This window comes from Mesoplodon mirus (assembly GCF_964341445.2).
Source record: "Mesoplodon mirus genome assembly, contig: HAP1_SCAFFOLD_3413, whole genome shotgun sequence".
In the NCBI taxonomy this organism is placed as follows: Eukaryota; Metazoa; Chordata; class Mammalia; order Artiodactyla; family Ziphiidae; genus Mesoplodon; species Mesoplodon mirus.
Window position 1 is genome coordinate 13373 of NW_028294014.1, and position 16210 is coordinate 29582.

Sequence of the window (16210 nt, forward strand, 5' to 3'; positions counted from 1 at the left end):
ACGAAATTAGTTCAATGCCATAAGAGATTAAATTAGAAAGCAGGGCTCTATGTAGCTAAGCTGGATAATGTGGTAACGATCAATTTGTTCGCTATGAAAAGCGACAATCATTGTTAACGAATGAAAATCAGCACCATACATGGATAACGGTGTTGATGCATTCTTTCAAAACAATAAAAAGAAGAATGTGCATTTGGAAATGCATTTACGTTGTCGTCATAAAGTTTTTCGTTCAAATAGTCGTAGCTGAATACTAGTTATCGAAGGTATTGGCAAGGTAGTCTGCTGCGAAATCGGACGATCACTTGACAGTTCACAAAGCCCGCTGGTCACTACTATACATGGATAACACTATTGAGCCATTGGCTTAAGAGTTTTTTATGTTACATATTATGTAATGTCATGTTGTGCCGATTACAACACTTCCTACATTCGACCGATCTCTTCACATCAATATACGACGAATGTGTTCGAATTTCTAAGCGAGCATCGGTTTTTTCTTGTGGATTTTGGTTTTCCTTATAAATATGTTTAAATACTGCTCGTATCCTAGGTTAGATATGGTATGACATTTTGATATCATTGCAGGCAGTCATCACTTTTTGCCGAAGGGAGAGAGCTAGCTCAGCTTAGACAACTCTTGTAATAATAGGAGGGATGGAAGGTGAGCCCGATGTGGGAGCGCATCAGCGCCTTGCTTATGATAAACGGCATCAATGCATTGCGCTAAGACAATCCGAAAAAAAGAATGTAAATATTATTACGCATTTTCATCATCGCCATGGACATCATTACTGAAATACTTGCAGCTTAATAATCAATTCATCTACCATTCTGCTGAATCTCACAGATGAAGGCCTCGATGTGCCCGAGGAAAATAATCGAACTATCGATCAAACCTATGTGTACTAAAGAGCACCTCTAACCACTGTGCTACATGCACCATCGTTAGTGAGGTAACGAATAAAAACTTCGCTGAGTTCAATATATCAAAGCAACTTTTAGATATTGATTACCAAACTCACCAAACGTGTATACCTTTCCGGATCACATGAAAGACCAGCTCGGAAAATGAGCCGAAAATACAAAGCACCTGATGCCTGTAAAATTTATTTATGTTATTTCTCGTTATTTGACTTTTTGAAATAGTTAGATGGACAAGGCACACGTAGTTACCACTCACCTTAGCACTCGCTGTGCTATGTTCTTCCAATAATTCGAAAAAAGACCTGTTGTTCGCAATCTAACTTCGATCTTTTAATACGGTTTGATGAAATCTGTAACAAATCAATAAATATTCTTCATTTATATGTTTCCGAAAAAAATTTAAATTGAACTGCACTGCAATTATCGAGGTTTACTCACACTCATTAGAGTAGAGTCTCCTCCAACAGTCGTGTTGAAGATAATACTGTGGATAATACTTTTATGAGGATTAACCAGAAGATGACTCGGTTATACGAGTCCAGAAATTGGGTTCAGCATTTCAAACCGAGTGCCAACATAAAGTAGCGCTGCAATATCAGTCAGTGCTTGGAGAGTGGTAGGCAGATTAATCATGGTGACGGTGAATGGGTCAGGGTTTTGACGTGGCGGCGGAGAAGGCACCACACATCGCGGTCATCTAGACGTAGTTTGTCCAGTCTGAGGGCGAGAAGTGGCTCTATCAGAAACTGGGGACCGACGGGCACAGACAACCGGCTGTAAAGGTGAGCCATATCCGTTTTGGCGCAGTATTTTACGTACGTTCGAAATTAATTTGTTAACGAATCTGAGGACGTAAAATGTTCTTCCCTTTGCTGCTGTCATTTGATTAAATCGTTCCCAATGGAGTTACTCCTCCATGGGTTTAGGTTTGCTGAATGACTAGAGATATTTCATTTTGCTGGCTCTCTCTTGGAATGACGAACAGACGATTGTAGTTTCGTGCCAGTGACTTCCTAATGAGCAAGACCCTTGCCACAACATGTGACCCTTTAACTCAGCCTTATTTAATCCTCTAGTGGTGCAGTCGGCTATTGTCTTGTGGTATCTCTGTGCTGTTTTGACGATATTTACACGACTTCAATTCCGGTTTTGCTTTCACCATATTGTCGTAAAAAGCGTATACATTCTTGAAATCTTGTTATTTCAAGACTGAGTACAGATTTACTGTTTCACCACCTTTATTCATCTATTTTTGAAAAACGATTAATCGCCCCTGTTAGAGTTCTTTGACGCATGGATAACGCAGATTTTATAACGTACGTAGAAAATGTGAATCTTTGTAAGCAACGTGAACTAACTCTGTTTTAGGTTGCTTCTCCATATGTTGAGCATTGCGGCTTGAGGTCATTGAATAAGCCGATGCACCACTTTGTTTCCGTTAGATCGTTGAGTCGTAGATGTAGCAGATCGCTTTTCACCTGCTGTACAGAACCGTCTTAGTGATCAGCGTCTCAGACATCTTAAAGTTGAAGAGTTAAACCATACGTATAATATGCACAATAAGAGTTACATAAGTAACGATGTGAACGCAAATGAAATACACGAACAATTAATGCAATGGATAAATGAAGTAGAGAGGTGGTAGACGGTAGAATTATTGACATTTAAACTAAGCAATGGAATAGAATAGAACGTTGTGCATAGGATAAGAAATTGCAATTGACCAATGGGAAGTACGGGCATCAAAGGTAATGGCTGGATGCGAGCACCTAGGAGTGTGACGTTGACTTGAATCCACTGATCAGTAGATAACTAGCACAAGAAAGGTGATAGACTGCCTTTACATTTCAGCTAACGAACACTTCAATAAATAAATTTTGCTGAATACTATGATGTGATTAAGAGAAGCAATAGTACTAATAAAGCAATAAAATATAAAAATGCTAATTAATACATTCAATATGAACATACGTTTGATGGACAACATGCGAATGAACGAAATGTATTAATGTGACTCATTACACATAACTAAATGAAATAATATTTGTATGATGAAAAAAAAAATGACGAGCAGCGCCGACAGCGAGCTAAGCGGTGAGCGAACGATGACGACTGACCACAGTGTGACCACAGGGTGAAGAAACAGACAAAGTCGAATGAAATCATATAATGCTCCAGAGATAAGAGGGTCCATCGAGATCACGCAGATCAATCGATCGAGTGTTAATGGTTAATTTGTCATACTCCTCTATTCTCTAAAAGGTGTAGGAATGTTTAGTATAATAAAGCTGCGCAAGAAAGTGAGACAATATGATGGTACGAAAATATGTAGCATAATGAGATGGGGATCACATCATCGCATGGTGAGATAAGGATGTCATGATATTATGATGGGATGAATATCTATATGATGGCATGATGGGATGGAAAGTAATCGCCATAATTACTCTAGTGATCATAAATTGTCTTTAGTTAGGAAAAGCTTTTGGCGTTGTGTTAAAGGTGAAGTTGATAAGCTGAGATTATTTTTCGATTATTCAAGTACTCCTGGCTATAGTCGGTTTGTTAGTTGTGTATTCTGATGGTATTTTGTTCGTTAATCGCAATTTCCATCAAGCTCTCACTTTCATTTGTAATATTGACGAATAATATTGTTTAGTTATCCTTATCTAACAATTGAAAAAATGACGCTGATTTAAGACAAAAACTTTATAATAATAATCTTAATCTTAACTCTTCACTGCATATGACGTCATATCAATTGATTGTGATATGCAGCCAGGTGGTACAGTCGTAGCTAGGAAATTCTTTTCCTCGATCCTTTAAATCGACAAAATCTTTGAAGCAAATCGGATGCTTTTTCAATAAAAATAACGATAATCGATAATAAGCGAATGTTTCAATGAATTACCAAAGATTACAATAACGTCAATGTTTACAATAATAGTGATGAAAACGAGAAAGCATTATATGAAGAAGTCAACACGAATAGAAACAGTTGCGTACAAATGAGCAAATTGATAGACAGTTATAATGAAACTGATGACTGTAGCAGTGAAACTGTCATGAAATCGATTTTAGTACTGTAATACTCACCTTCGTATTTATATCCTTTCTATTTAAAGTACTTATACCTTTTCCATGTCAACAAATTGATGAGTTGTGATATGCCCACTTTCAAAGGACCGCTACAATCAGTGAATACGACGCTTACACAAAGTATGGACAAAAGAATAGAGGAATATTAGCAAATAAATATCGAAATAGTATAATGGCACTTACTCGATACGAAACACACCGGACTGCTACATTTCTATGAGTCGAGGCAATAAGTGTTACTCGATGAAAACGAACATTACTCTCCTTCAGAACACTCTTATATACAGCATTTGGAGCGGTGGTTACAAATGATTGTGTTAGTGATAACAACGTAGACGAAACTCTCATTCTCTTCGGCCAGTTTCGCGATTTATTAAGGAATTTTCGAATATTAGAAGATATGAAAAGTTATGAATCTTTGCACGAGTCATATTGAAAAAGTAATTATATTAAATGCTTTGCAATATCCGATATGCATGCCACGATTTGTCTTTTGATCAAAATGTTAGATTTCGAAGCAAAACACAAAAAGAAAAAAGAAAAACAATCGAAACTTCTTTGATTGCATCGGAATGTGGTAACATAAAAAAACAAAACAATACTTGTAGATTATAATTATTTAGCAACTGAAACTTTTCGCTCAACTGAACGTTTTAGCAAATTTTTCTTCCTTATTTTTTATTTACAATTTTCAATATGTTTCCTGTATGAAATTAGCTTTTAATCAAAAAATTCTTCTTAAGTTAAAAATATTGTAATAAGTTAGCAAACTCATAAGTCATGACGCGATTACATTAATTCGAAAATGGCAAGTTTCTAAGATTATTGAAACTATAAAATATGAAGTGGAGTGGTTGGAGCAAATAATAGGAAATAACGCAAAAAATGGATTAATGCCAAAAACCAAAAGATGAACGGCAAGAATGACTGCCTTGCGATCATGCGTGATGTCCTGCAGTACGTCTGACTGATTTTTGACCTATGACAAGGATATGGCTCAACTATGCACACTTTGAGCGACTGCTATACTTTCAGAAGTACCAAAAGCGTACGCAAAAAAAAACCGTCGTGTAATTAAATATTGTTTTCGTCGATGGCATTCTTTACTGTATCTTGATTCGTAAGTATCTTCTCGTAAAAGAAATCGTTTCCAATTTCAAAAAATGGTAATCGACGAATAGCCATTATTGAAAATAAAGAAGACTCCAACTTGTTCACCTTCTGGGTTCAACAATTGTTACGACGTGCGTTTTTGTACAATAGGATCGGCTTTTTCGGTTCAGTAATGAGAGCTGCCTCATAACCAACACTAATACATCGTATTGGTTTCCGGCAATACCATTCCCGTCTAAAGTTCACCATGTTTAATTAAAAAAATTTCTAATGGACAGAGATAGCTATCCAAGATCAAAACGGCGATTTCATCTTCTCAAAGTTCGAAGTCTTTTTAAGCATGCGGTTCTGGTTTTGATTACCAAACAACCATTTAACTGAGCGCTGTCAATTAAAACATTCATCTAACATTAGAACTGCCTCATAAGCTGTCTTTAAAGTAATAAATTTTCGAAAGTAACGAACTGCAGCTTCACTACCGTCTTACCATAGCTTCCATTTCTCTTCACGACCAGGTAGAATCTACTTATATGATTTTTCCGAAAACTCTTAGATAGTGAAGACTCGTTTCAGACATACTTCTAACCTTCAAACTTTAACGAATACAAAACCCTCCAAAACAATGTGGAATGAATGTTATATTAACATCAAGACTGGGCAAACGTAATGCACAGGTTAAAGCTGCCTAATGGAATCGAATGCATCACTTAGTGATTGATCAACGTCGAATCTTTAGATAACTTTATTAACCTTAGATGTTAGCCATTTATAGGATTCCACAATATTCTAAGAGCATATCGTGGACATATGAAACATCACATTATGTCTAACTGTATGTAATTTATTTCAGTTTTCATAAATAAAAATAATTCGACTCTACTAGGCAAACGAACTTTTTCCAGTTATAACATTACCGCGTTGATGAGATTATGTTAGTCAACTGCATCATTCTGCTTAGATTCTAGAAAAATCCCCACCTGCTGAAGACCGTTGAATAATGTTGACCGATACATGTATTTTTACGTAAAACTGCTTTCCGTATCAACTGATAAGAGACTTGATAAAATGCACGTGTTATAAAGCTATTTAAGCGAAGTTCAGCGGAATGCCATTTCTATTAATTATAACTTTAAGCGAAGTTCAGCGGAATGCCATTTCTATTATTTCTAACTTTAGCATCCTGTCCTAACATCACGCTATGTCATACATTCATAAAGGAATAGGTATTAGCTAAACTACGCTGATAATTATAATCTTTAGTGATTGTTGATTTTATTACTTCAAGATAGCTGGAATGTGGACGGCTTCGTTAAAAAACTTATGGAGGTGAGTCTGATACTGCACATGGCAGTACCCAAAGATACTAGCTATTAACACTGTATAATCGATATATATTGATTGGAACGAGATGATTTCATAGCAATATTACATTCGAAATTCTATGATCAGCAAGAAAATCGGAGAAAAACAATATTGTGACGGATAAGGAGAAAGGTCATCTACAACGTCAAATGGAAAACGAAAAAATAGTCAAGGAATTAGCTATAACTATCTCGAAAAAAGTAGACAAGTGGTTGAAAGAGTAAGTAGAGCACAAAGCGTGCATTCCCTAAATATATCCTTATTTGCTTAGGATAATAATACCGTACAACCATAAACATTTACTGTTCAGTGATTGAATGCTTACTCACCAACATTACCGCAGTGTTTTTAAATAACCCGGGTTCGCCGCTATATACCATTCTCACAAGTTGAAGAGTAGTATACAAGTTGAATACGCAAACTTGCACAGGACACGTCTCAGGTCAGTTCAAACTTAACAGATGCATTCTCTTCTTCATACCCTTATGCAGATAGACTAAATAATCTATAAACATTGTTGTTTGCTTTAGGAAATTGACCCAGTCAGAAGAGCAGCTTTAGAGATGAAAACTCAGTTACTGAAAGATGAAATTGCCAAGTAAATGGCAAAATATAGAGAAGTTCTTCATTGCGAATTGGTGTGCATTTTTTCGAAATCACTCTAATTAGAGATTATAAAGAGACACTTAAAGAGAAGCAATCACCGGCGCAATTCGGCAATATTCCGTGACGCAAGCCAAACACTTCATCCCCCAAGAATTGCGGTTTAGTTATCGAACAGAACTGTCTTAGACTGTCCAATACTTCCAAATCAGATATAAAATTAACCTCAGAAAGATCCATAATTTACAATTTGCTTAATTTTAAGACAAGGTTAATTTCGTAATGCCTAAGGTTTTAAGTGATGTCGCCTTTTCTTTGGAGCCTTAAGAACCATAGGGACGCGCATTCATTCGATGAAAATTTTCATAGCACGAAAGAGAAAGTTAAAGCCTAAAATTCATTGGCATAGTGAACTGCTGGATAAACAGCCACTGTTTACATCGAGGACTGTAATCATCGAAAATCAAGAAGTTGTAGAAAACAAAAGCTTTAAATAAGAAGCAAATTGCGCTCGAACGTTAAATGATGTGATACACAAGCTATATTATCAATCTATCAACTTATCAAGATCACAGCAAATTACTCTCACCGATCAGTACACACGGATTCAGTAGGACCAACATTCCAAATACAGTGTCTTGACGAGTTTGCAATAGTTTATTTTACAATTGTTATGAAGTTCCCATCAATATAAATCCAATAAAATAAAAAACAACAGAAATATTGGAAAGCATAACGACAATGTCTAGCGTAATGAAAGTGTCATAATGGGCAAGCATTGTAGGATATTCTGTTTTATTCACTAATTTTATTCAATTACAAAACATCTGGATTAATTTAGGGCGCATTCTTCTCACTTGCGGAGGTTTCATGTTTTAAGGACTGTATAGAATAATTGAATAAAGCTGTCTGAAGTACAAGAATCGTATGGTTCTCTTTTGTACTCACATCATATATAATAAAGATTTTAAGTGAAAACAGTAAACACAATTTAAAATTGAAAGTCATTTCTCGCATTCATAAATGGGAATAATCACTTAGTACTATATGATGAATGGTATGTACAGTACTTTTTCGAAAAACAAAAATGCATAGGATATAGACGAAATAAGTATTTGCGAATATTGGTAGCCAGAGTATGAGTGTTGTTTTCATTTATTAATAAATTTACATGACTTTGATACAAATCTTTTTTATGGCTGACATTTCGGCAGTATCCTCTTGCTCTTAGCCTTTGTTTTAACAAACTCGTGTTTTCTAAGTTTAACAACTTAGAAAACAAAATGTTGAGTATTTAGTTCTTTAAGCATTAATTAGAACAAAACATGTTGAGAGAAAGGCAAAATAAAAAGTATGGATGGCGGTGGATAACCCGTAACCCCCCGGATAGGGCAATCGCGGGTTGGAAGCAACTACCGATCCGAGTTTTGCAAATATCTCAGCATCATTGCACATACATCTTAACTTAGATTAAATTTAGCTTTCCTTCATTAACGTTCACGTCTTTCTTACACACACTGGAGGAAAACTGACAATTTGGCATATATTCTCCGGATGGCTTGTCATATTTTGTGGACATGCCCGTGTTCTGTAAGGTAGCACACCACCAAATTTATGTACCTGCAACTAGAAAAACCATCAGCAAATATTTGAGGATCGAAGGTGTTATAAAAAATGCAGTAAAGGCCACTAACTGAAGGCGTGAATACCTCGCTTGAACGACCAGAGCGCGACAAAAAACGGTCAGTGTCATCTATATGAATGAAGTATTTCTGCTTTGCAGACTTTCTTCTTTTCACCATATACGTCACTCTTTTTTTCGAGTTCCTCGGTAAGCAAGGAATTCGCGGCATATCTTCTACCTGAAACCAGAAAAACCGTCACTAAATATTGGAGAATCTTTGGTGTCATGAAAAATATAATAAAGCCTTGCTTATATTATGTTGTTTGATGTGGGTGCTTTAGTTCGTGGGGACTTCGTGACGTTTCTGAGCGACTGTTGTTTGGATTTTACTACCTTTTTTATTTTTTGATTGGCAGAGTTCGCTGGAATAGCACTGATTATTGAATTATTCAGTGATACTTCGTCTACTCACCTCAGTAGAATTAGTGTATTTATGGGTATTTTGGTTATGTGTCTGTTTGGTGATGAGAGGTGCGCCACTAATCATTCCATTTGCAGAGATTTGCAATTTCCTGACACGCACTACTTCCCTCGTATTCCTCAGTAGTAATAGATCGGCGATTAACACTATTGCAAATTGTGAGGGAATTAATGATGAGGATCTTTTTTCGTCGACCAAGGAGTGTCTGCGTCCTTCTCGTAGCCTAATGAGATATTGTTGGCTCCAAATAGTCAACTAGCGCTGTGTAGATTCTTGTGATGCTGTAATTTTGTTTTCCAGTTAACCATGCGTTCGTCTTTCTTGTACTTTTGGAAGGTCATTCATGTTTGGGTATTTCCACAGAACAATGATCATTTACTGCAATGTAAACATTTCCTTGCAGTTTTTCGAAACACCTGGTATCCAAAATCGATTCTTCCTTTAGTCATCGTTTAGCTTATGTAGTGATGCAGGAGACTTGCTGCGTACACTACTGCTTCAGCTAGTGAGGTGTTTGGAATGATTAACATTGGTCGTTGTTCGAATGATATTTTCGCATTGCCCATTCCTCCCCTACAATTGGTGATTTCGGGCTCATCGTGGTATAAACTCAAAATTTTAAGCTTTGATGCATAGGAATGGTGGTATTTATTTTGACGGCTTCGTACTAGTACCCTCAAAGTCATTTCATACTCTCCGTTGTGATACGTAATTCTGGTGTCGTTGGATGTATTTCTGAAATATTCTTCTGTATCCGTTCTCGATAGGCTTCTGCTGATACTTGCATTTACCCCCATACGCTTGGTCAAGTAGTATAATAATTCATGCGACGTGGAACAGCGAGCGTCGAACAATCTAGCCGTGAAGGTGAAGCCATTGATTTGTTTAAACTGACTACAGATCTTGGTTCATAACGCTCAGTAAGCGAATGATACAGAGCACTTCGCTGTGCTTCTTGTGGATAGTCGTAAAATTAAGCGCGAATACAAATCCACGTCTGATTCTTTCAATAAACGAAATTAGTTCAATGCCATAAGAGATTAAATTAGAAAGCAGGGCTCTATGTAGCTAAGCTGGATAATGTGGTAACGATCAATTTGTTCGCTATGAAAAGCGACAATCATTGTTAACGAATGAAAATCAGCACCATACATGGATAACGGTATTGATGCATTCTTTCAAAACAATAAAAAGAAGAATGTGCATTTGGAAATGCATTTACGTTGTCGTCATAAAGTTTTTCGTTCAAATAGTCGTAGCTGAATACTAGTTATCGAAGGTATTGGCAAGGTAGTCTGCTGCGAAATCGGACGATCACTTGACAGTTCACAAAGCCCGCTGGTCACTACTATACATGGATAACACTATTGAGCCATTGGCTTAAGAGTTTTTTATGTTACATATTATGTAATGTCATGTTGTGCCGATTACAACACTTCCTACATTCGACCGATCTCCTCACATCAATATACGACGAATGTGTTCGAATTTCTAAGCGAGCATCGGTTTTTTCTTGTGGATTTTTGGTTTTCCTTATAAATATGTTTAAATACTGCTCGTATCCTAGGTTAGATATGGTATGACATTTTGATATCATTGCAGGCAGTCATCACTTTTTGCCGAAGGGAGAGAGCTAGCTCAGCTTAGACAACTCTTGTAATAATAGGAGGGATGGAAGGTGAGCCCGATGTGGGAGCGCATCAGCGCCTTGCTTATGATAAACGGCATCAATGCATTGCGCTAAGACAATCCGAAAAAAAGAATGTAAATATTATTACGCATTTTCATCATCGCCATGGACATCATTACTGAAATACTTGCAGCTCAATAATCAATTCATCTACCATTCTGCTGAATCTCACAGATGAAGGCCTCGATGTGCCCGAGGAAAATAATCGAACTATCGATCAAACCTATGTGTACTGAAGAGCACCTCTAACCACTGTGCTACATGCACCATCGTTAGTGAGGTAACGAATAAAAACTTCGCTGAGTTCAATATATCAAAGCAACTTTTATATATTGATTACCAAACTCACCAAACGTGTATACCTTTCCGGATCACATGAAAGACCAGCTCGGAAAATGAGCCGAAAATACAAAGCACCTGATGCCTGTAAAATTTATTTATGTTATTTCTCGTTATTTGACTTTTTGAAATAGTTAGATGGACAAGGCACACGTAGTTACCACTCACCTTAGCACTCGCTGTGCTATGTTCTTCCAATAATTCGAAAAAAGACCTGTTGTTCGCAATCTAACTTCGATCTTTTAATACGGTTTGATGAAATCTGTAACAAATCAATAAATATTCTTCATTTATATGTTTCCGAAAAAATTTAAATTGAACTGCACTGCAATTATCGAGGTTTACTCACACTCATTAGAGTAGAGTCTCCTCCAACAGTCGTGTTGAAGATAATACTGTGGATAATACTTTTATGAGGATTAACCAGAAGATGACTCGGTTATACGAGTCCAGAAATTGGGTTCAGCATTTCAAACCGAGTGCCAACATAAAGTAGCGCTGCAATATCAGTCAGTGCTTGGAGAGTGGTAGGCAGATTAATCATGGTGACGGTGAATGGGTCAGGGTTTTGACGTGGCGGCGGAGAAGGCACCACACATCGCGGTCATCTAGACGTAGTTTGTCCAGTCTGAGGGCGAGAAGTGGCTCTATCAGAAACTGGGGACCGACGGGCACAGACAACCGGCTGTAAAGGTGAGCCATATCAGTTTTGGCGCAGTATTTTAAGTACGTTCGAAATTAATTTGTTAACGAATCTGAGGACGTAAAATGTTCTTCCCTTTGCTGCTGTCATTTGATTAAATCGTTCCCAATGGAGTTACTCCTCCATGGGTTTAGGTTTGCTGAATGACTAGAGATATTTCATTTTGCTGGCTCTCTCTTGGAATGACGAACAGACGATTGTAGTTTCGTGCCAGTGACTTCCTAATGAGCAAGACCCTTGCCACAACATGTGACCCTTTAACTCAGCCTTATTTAATCCTCTAGTGGTGCAGTCGGCTATTGTCTTGTGGTATCTCTGTGCTGTTTTGACGATATTTACACGACTTCAATTCCGGTTTTGCTTTCACCATATTGTCGTAAAAAGCGTATACATTCTTGAAATCTTGTTATTTCAAGACTGAGTACAGATTTACTGTTTCACCACCTTCATTCATTTATTTTGAAAAACGATTAATCGCCCCTGTTAGAGTTCTTTGACGCATGGATAACGCAGATTTTATAACGTACGTAGAAAATGTGAATCTTTGTAAGCAACGTGAACTAACTCTGTTTTAGGTTGCTTCTCCATATGTTGAGCATTGCGGCTTGAGGTCATTGAATAAGCCGATACACCACTTTGTTTCCGTTAGATCGTTGAGTCGTAGATGTAGTAGATCGCTTTTCACCTGCTGTAGAGAACCGTCTTAGTGATCGGCGTCTCAGACATCTTAAAGTTGAAGAGTTAAACCATACGTATAAATATGCACAATAAGAGTTACATAAGTAACGATGTGAACGCAAACGAAATACACGAACAATTAATGCAATGGATAAATGAAGTAGAGGTGGTAGACGGTAGAATTATTGACATTTAAACTAAGCAATGGAATAGAATAGAACGTTGTGCATAGGATAAGAAATTGCAATTGACCAATGGGAAGTACGGGCATCAAAGGTAATGGCTGGATGCGAGCACCTAGGAGTGTGACGTTGACTGAATCCACTGATCAGTAGACTGCCTTTACATTTCAGCTAACGAACACTTCAATAAATAAATTTTGCTGAATACTATGATGTGATAAGAGAAGCAATAGTACTAATAAAGCAATAAAATATAAAAATGTTAATTAATACATTCAATATGAACATACGTTTGATGGACAACATGCGAATGAACGAAATGTATTAAGGTGACTCATTACACATAACTAAATGAAATAATATTTGTATGATGAAAAAAAAATGACGAGCAGCGCCGACAGCGAGCTAAGCGGTGAGCGAACGATGACGACTGACCACAGTGTGACCACAGGGTGAAGAAACAGACAAAGTCGAATGAAATCATATAATGCTCCAGAGATAAGAGGGTCCATCGAGATCACGCAGATCAATCGATCGAATGTTAATGGTTAATTTGTCAATACTCCTCTATTCTCTAAAAGGTGTAGGAATGTTTAGTATAATAAAGCTGCGCAAGAAAGTGAGACAATATGATGGTACGAAAAATATGTAGCATAATGAGATGGGGATCACATCATCGCATGGTGAGATAAGGATGTCATGATATTATGATGGGATGAATATCTATATGATGGCATGATGGGATGGAAAGTAATCGCCATAATTACTCTAGTGATCATAAATTATCTTTACTTAGGAAAAGCTTTTGGCGTTGTGTTAAAGGTGAAGTTGATAAGCTGAGATTATTTTTCGATTATTCAAGTACTCCTGGCTATAGTCTGTTTGTTAGTTGTGTATTCTGATGGTATTTTGTTCGTTAATCGCAATTTCCATCAAGCTCTCACTTTCATTTGTAATATTGACGAATAATATTGTTTAGTTATCCTTATCGAACAATTGAAAAAATGACGCTGATTTACGACAAAAACCTTTATAATAATAATCTTAATCTTAACTCTTCACTGCATATGACGTCATATCAATTGATTGTGATATGCAGCCAGGTGGTACAGTCGTAGCTAGGAAATTCTTTTCCTCGATCCTTTAAATCGACAAAATCTTTGAAGCAAATCGGATGCTTTTTCAATAAAAATAACGATAATCGATAATAAGCGAATGTTTCAATGAATTACCAAAAGATTACAATAACGTCAATGTTTACAATAATAGTGATGAAAACGAGAAAGCATTATATGAAGAAGTCAACACGAATAGAAACAGTTGCACAGTACAAATGAGCAAATTGATTTTTACGATAGACAGTTATAATGAAACTGATGACTGTAGCAGTGAAACTGTCATGAAATCGATTTTAGTACTGTAATACTCACCTTCGTATTTATATCCTTTCTATTTAAAGTACTTATACCTTTTCCATGTCAACAAATTGATGAGTTGTGATATGCCCACTTTCAAAGGACCGCTACAATCAGTGAATACGACGCTTACACAAAGTATAGACAAAAGAATAGAGGAATATAGCAAATAAATATCGAAATAGTATAATTGCACTTACTCGATACGAAACACACCGGACTGCTACATTTCTATGAGTCGAGGCAATAAGTGTTACTCGATGAAAACGAACATTACTCGCCTTCAGAACACTCTTATATACAGCATTTGGAGCGGTGGTTACAAATGATTGTGTTAGTGATAACAACGTAGACGAAACTCTCATTCTCTTCGGCCAGTTTCGCGATTTATTAAGGAATTTTCGAATATTAGAAGATATGAAAAGTTATGAATCTTTGCACGAGTCATATTGAAAAAGTAATTATATTAAATGCTTTGCAATATCCGATATGCATGCCACGATTGTCTTTTGATCAAAATGTTAGATTTCGAAGCAAAACACAAAAAGAAAAAAGAAAAACAATCGAAACTTCTTTGATTGCATCGGAATGTGGTAACATAAAAAAACAAAACAATACTTGTAGATTATAATTATTTAGCAACTGAAACTTTTCGCTCAACTGAACGTTTTAGCAAATTTTACTTCCTTATTTTTATTTACAATTTTCAATATGTTTCCTGTATGAAATTAGCTTTCAATCAAAAAATTCTTCTTAAGTTAAAAAATATTGTAATAAGTTAGCAAACTCATAAGTCATGACGCGATTACATTAATTCGAAAATGGCAAGTTTCTAAGATTATTGAAACTATAAAATATGAAGTGGAGTGGTTGGAGCAAATAATAGGAAATAACGCAAAAAATGGATTAATGCCAAAAACCAAAAGATGAACGGCAAGAATGAGTGCCTTGCGATCATGCGTGATGTCCTGCAGTACGTCTGACTGATTTTTTGACCTATGACAAGGATATGGCTCACCTATGCACACTTTGAGCGACTGCTATACTTTCAGAAGTACCAAAAGCGTACGCAAAAAAAAACCGTCGTGTAATAAATATTGTTTTCGTCGATGGCATTCTTTACTGTATCTTGATTCGTAAGTATCTTCTCGTAAAAGAAATCGTTTCCAATTTCAAAAAATGGTAATCGACGAATAGCCATTATTGAAAATAAAGAAGACTCCAACTTGTTCACCTTCTGGGTTCAACAATTGTTACGACGTGCGTTTTTGTACAATAGGATCGGCTTTTTTCGGTTCAGTAATGAGAGCTGCCTCATAACCAACACTAATACATCGTATTGGTTTCCGGCAATACCATTCCCGTCTAAAGTTCACCATGTTTAATTAAAAAAATTTCTAATGGACAGAGATAGCTATCCAAGATCAAACGGCGATTTCATCTTCTCAAAGTTCGAAGTCTTTTTAAGCATGCGGTTCTGGTTTTGATTAGCAAACAACCATTTAACTGAGCGCTGTCAATTAAAACATTCATTTTTTTTTCGCTTATTTAACGCGTACACAATGGCTTAATCAACCACATGGCGACGTCGGATAGCAGCAACAGACTGTGTCAGGTAAAAAACAAAACAAATGAGACAATTCATGTCAAGTCGTCCGATTTCTAATCCTCCGGTTTTTTGAATTATTCTTAAACAGAAACCTTAACTTGTTATAATTTAATAACTTCACAAGCGAAGTTTTACAATATGGCAAACGTTAAATGACTGAGCATTATTCAAATCGGTCAATGCCTACAGTAACACACTGCAATATAGTCGAATTAGTTGAAGTGTTGTACAATTTTTTTTTTGTATTTTTACACTAGTACCATAACGATAGAATTCATAAATTAATGTCATCCTTCTGGATTATGTTTCAATTTTAAGCGTATTATTCTTTTTAACTACAATACATGAAAAAATTTCTTAGCACATTAATTTTACTTATAGACTT

At 36.4% G+C, this 16210-nt stretch overlaps 1 long non-coding RNA gene across 1 annotated transcript; it reads left to right on the top strand.

Moving 5' to 3' along the window:
• Nucleotides 1-672: 672 nt before the first annotated feature.
• On the top strand, nt 673-1212 carry LOC309798425. The gene is made up of 3 exons (XR_014293123.1): nt 673-750; nt 851-956; nt 1006-1212. It is a non-coding gene; the product is annotated as an uncharacterized lncRNA (long non-coding RNA).
• The last annotated feature ends 14998 nt before the right edge of the window (nt 1213-16210 follow it).